The sequence below is a fragment of the Sceloporus undulatus genome, chromosome 4 (assembly GCF_019175285.1).
Source record: "Sceloporus undulatus isolate JIND9_A2432 ecotype Alabama chromosome 4, SceUnd_v1.1, whole genome shotgun sequence".
NCBI lineage: Eukaryota > Metazoa > Chordata > Lepidosauria > Squamata > Phrynosomatidae > Sceloporus > Sceloporus undulatus.
Window position 1 is genome coordinate 179,577,313 of NC_056525.1, and position 5,000 is coordinate 179,582,312.

Here is a 5,000-nt window from a genome sequence, read left to right on the forward strand (position 1 = left end):
TTGGGAAAGGTGGGAAAATATAAATAAACTATATTATTGTTGTTATTGTTATTGTTATTATTATTATTATTATTATTATTATTATTATTATTATTATTATTATTATGGAAAATGACACTATTCTGTGATTATGGGGTACACCAAAGACCAGTAGTATGAATCAGGAGGGTCTTCAGAAGTTGTTAGACTGCAAGTCCCAGCAGCCTTAGCCAATTTAGACGATGGTGAGGAATTCTGGGAATTAGAAATAACAATATTGAGGAAGGTTCATGATTGCCACCCCTGTTTTAACCGAAGGAAGTGTCCCAATATTATGCTGTATTACTTTATAATAAGGATTCTACTACCCTTCAAATATTGTTGGACTGTTAATCCCATCAGCCCTCATCACTGGCTAAGGTAGCTAGGATTCACAGACATTGTACAACAACATATGCATTGAGAGTGTTTTCAAACTACACTGTTATTACTCTAGTATTTAACTACCATGATGACATCCTTTGGAACTTGGTGAGACATGAGAGCTCTCTGGCTGAGAATTTTAAATACCTTTCCCTAAACTGCAAATCCCAGGATTCAATAGGAGAGAACCATGGCAGTTAAAATGGAATGATAGTGCTATAATTGTATTATATGAAAGGGCCCATGGTCGCTTTGTTCTGGTGGATAAGTGATAGCAAAACAGCAAACTCCAGGATTCTTTCTAGGAATATCAAAGAAGATTTGGAGATTTTCTTGTTCTCAACAAGAAAGGTTGACACAACACGTGGAGGCACCCTGCACAGCACAGCAACAACAACAACTACAACAACCAGCATGACACAGCAATAAACACAGCAACAACAACAACTACAACAACCAGCATGACACTTTTCTTCTGTGTGAAAGCAGTGGACAAAACAACCACCCCCACCAACAACAGCAAAAATATACGTATTGCACACACACACCCCAGGAAAAAAAAAACCTTTGTGGCATTTATGTGGGGAGAAGCCTCTTAAGCATTTGTTCTCTAGACTAAACATATCGAGCTCTCTTCATTATTCCTTATTGGGCTTGGTTTCCAGACATTTCACCATCTTTGTCCCTTTCTCTCTATATATTCCAGCTTGTCTCAAAATGGCAGTACTCAGAACTCTAGGTGTGGTCTGACTGAATTAAAATAGAGTGGCAATATTACTTCCTTTCTACCATTCAAGAAGTTCTGATCATTTTATGCATTAATGCATATTATATTTTCAGAGTACATTATTTCAATTGCATGTTCCTAAACATGTCACTTTCAGACAAAGAAAAATAATCAACTGCTTTAAACTGCAAGTTTTTCAAAATGTTCATTAGAATGAACCCTCTTATGTCTTTTTATTGAATATTCATAATAGTCTGTCTTTTTGTTTACTAATGATATTACATTAATATGGTCTGAATAAATGAAAACAATAATTATAGTTTTATTCTTTATTTTTCAATTTACATTTTGTTTTGCTTCAGTAACATCAAATTATCATGTTTAGGGAGAAATCGCAGGCACTTTGTTACATCTACGGTATAGACAGATAGGAAAGTTGAACTGATTTGTTAGACTATATTGAGAATTATGGTTTGAGCCTCTAGTTTTAAATGCTTAAATTGGTTATTTTTAATTGATTGCTTAATGCTTTTCATTGTAATGTTAACATTTTAAACTGTTTTACTGTTTTTCACCCCTGTGTTCTGTTAACGCCTATTGTTAGTCTCAAGTATAGGATATCCACTAAACCAATGACAGTATGGTAAATCTACACTTATGAAAGTTTCATGTATTAAATGGGACTCCTCTACTTGGGTTTAAGAACAGGATTGAGGCTATTGTTAGATACTAGAAGTGGTACAGAATTTGAATAAATCATCACTAACCTCAACAACCAGGTTGTATAGTATTACTGTAGTACCATTTTTATTGTTATTTGCCATCAAGTCATCTTCAACTTGTTGTTATCCTATGAAGAAGAGAGCTCCAGATCACACTGTTATTAATAGCCCTTCTAAGGTTTGCAGTGTCAGGGCAATGGCTTCCTTAACTGGGTCTGTTCACCTGAACTGAGACCTTAAACTGTACTAGTTCCACACTGCGTTCTACATTACCAAGAATTATAGTCTTTTTTAATGAATCATATCATCTCATGATATATCCAAAGTATGATAGCTTCAGTTCAGTCATTTTGGCATCTGGTGATTGTTTTGGCTTGATTTGCTCTAGGACCTATTTATTTGTCCTTTTGGTAGGGCATAATCTGTTAAACTCTCCCTGAGCATCAGATTTGAAATGAGTTGATTTTCTTCCTGTCAGTTTTTTTCACTCTCCAACTTTCACAACCATACACAGAAATCAAATATACTATGTACCATTCAAGTACTGCTTCAGTAACCTGAAGTAGTTCTCTTTTACTTCTTGCAGTGCAACAAAATCTGTAAAGTAGAAGAACATGCCATATAAGTGCATGGCCATGTTAGTCTGTACAAAGGGTTCTATTTGTCTCAATTGTACTACAAGATCATTTTGTATGCCATATAAATGCATGTTTTGTTTGTTAGGTGCAAACAGAAGCATGATGTGTAATCACACATTGATGGGGGCCCAAATATAATTTGACTTTAGGGGTACCACTGAGCTTCTGGTCCCCCCCCCCTCGCAGCTCCCTCCAGCACCCAAAACCTGCTCTGGAGAATTTTCAAGCTCTCAGAGTAGATGTTTGGGTGTGGAAGCCCAAGGGGGGGGGACCTGCCCCTTCCTAGGTTTATGTGGAAAATTGCTTCTATAGTATAGTGACTGCATTGGATACTAGTCAATATGTCCATAACAATCCTATTCCCAAATTCCCAAAACATACTTGAGTAGAGTGCTTCATCCAGATCAGAGCAACTGGATAGCTCTGCATGGCTTCTGTGATTATTCTGTCAAGTAATTTTGGCAACCCAAATGATCAAGATGCTTGAACAATCCCTTTATAAAGAAAGGGTTTGTCTTGCTTTTGGCATTAAAAAATTAAGGGATGACACAGTGAAGGTGTGAAGAAATGCCCCTCTGACAGCATCTATCATAATACTAGAATCTGGCATCAGTCAATGAATGTAAATGGTGAGAAATTCAAAATTTGTTGTTGTTGTTGTGTGCCTTCAAGTCATTTCTGACTTATATCAACACTAAGGAAATTATTGCATGGAGAAATATTCCTGATATAGATGCAGGATTGAGAACTCAAAACTGGGTGTTATCGCATGCACTGGTGACCAGGAGAGTGCAATCCAAATGTAGCCCAGACCCCAGTCACGCTTATCTGGCCAAATTTCAAAACTGGCAAGTTCTGGTTTTTGAAAATACACAGGATAAGTGCGGCTGGGGCTCAGTTTGCATCCTGGATGAATTCATCAGGCTGCTGGCACACATGATAACACCCAGTTTTGAGTTTTCAATCCTGTATCTATATCAGGAGTATTTCTCCATGCGATAATCTCCTAAAGTAAACCTATCATGGTGTTTGGGGGGGGAGGGGTTGGCAAAATTTGTACAGGAAGGATTTGCTTTTGCTTTCATGTAAGGCTGAGGCTGTGTCTCCAGAGAGGAAAAGAAATGTTCTTACCCTACTTCCACACTGAGCTGTTTAGATTATTTATGGGGCCAAAATGGTAAAACATGGGTTCAATCTATGTTGATTCTCTGGATGAAAATGAGCACCTGATTGCTCTTAATCAGGCCGGAAACTCTTGAGAGTACCCTGGGCACATGGATTGCATCCCAATGTAGTGATAAGTAAGTGAAGAAGGTGTTAGGCAGACTCCGCTTCTAGGCAGCTGATAACAGTTCAGAGAGGCTGTGAAGGGAGGGGCTTTACAGGGGATCATAAAGTATAAAAAGGAGGAGTGTTTGTCTGAGGAGATTCAGATAGAGAATTGAGAGTTGGAAGAATTAGTTGGAATAGTCAGTGGGACTGAATGTGCATTGGTTGTCTGAATTGATTGATGGATGAGGTCTGACATAATTCAAACATATATTTGGGATTAAGTTTGGAACTTGTTAAAGCATCCATGTTTCAACAGGATATAATAAAACAATTATCTTGCCATTTTATTAATTTTGCCTCAGACTGTCTTCTTTAATCCTAAATCAAGGGATGGCCATGCTTACTAGCCCACACACCAATCCACAATGATACCAACTGCAGACTCCAAATCCAAGGAGGGATTCTGAAGGGGGACCTTGGGCAAAGGTGAGAGTGGCAGGCAACCAATGCTAGAAGCAGTGGGGCTTATGAAGTCTTGGGAAGGCCAATGCCACAGGGGAGAGGAACATTGGAGGGTCAGAAGAAGAGGCCAGGAGGAGGTGCCCTGGGCGATCAGATGCCAAGCGTCAGGTTGGAGGGTCTTTGTTATTGGGGATGGTTGGGGCAACTTCAAAGCTATGATATTCCAGGCTGCCCTCATTAGTGCCAACATGACCTCTGACTCAGACTTGGAAAGAACCTCTTGCCTAACACCTAAAGGCTGCAGCTAGAAATCATCCTTTATCTTTATCGGCCTTGGCTCTGACAATGATGCCATATATATATATATATATATATATATATATATATACAGAGAGAGAGAGAGAGAGAGAGAGTGGTATTTGGGGGGGGGAAGTATTTAAAAACAAATATGTTATTAAATGATTGTGCTGCTACACAGTAAACACCTTTGCTGCAGTTCAAGCTCATCACCAGAGCAACAGAGCTGCAAAGCTGAGATCCCATTTCAGAACAGCCCTACTGTGTAATATCTGACACCTTCCTTTTGATTTATTACTTGAGTGGACGGATATCATATCCAGAGAACAAAGTAGGACTGTGACAGGAATATAGTTTAAGTTTGATTAGTTTGCTTTTCAGTGCAAACTTACCTGGTTAGCACATCCAGTACCTAATCATAAACCAGAATGCAGCTTTGTCATTTCTAGGCATGCCAAAAAAGTGGATTTTTAATTTAAA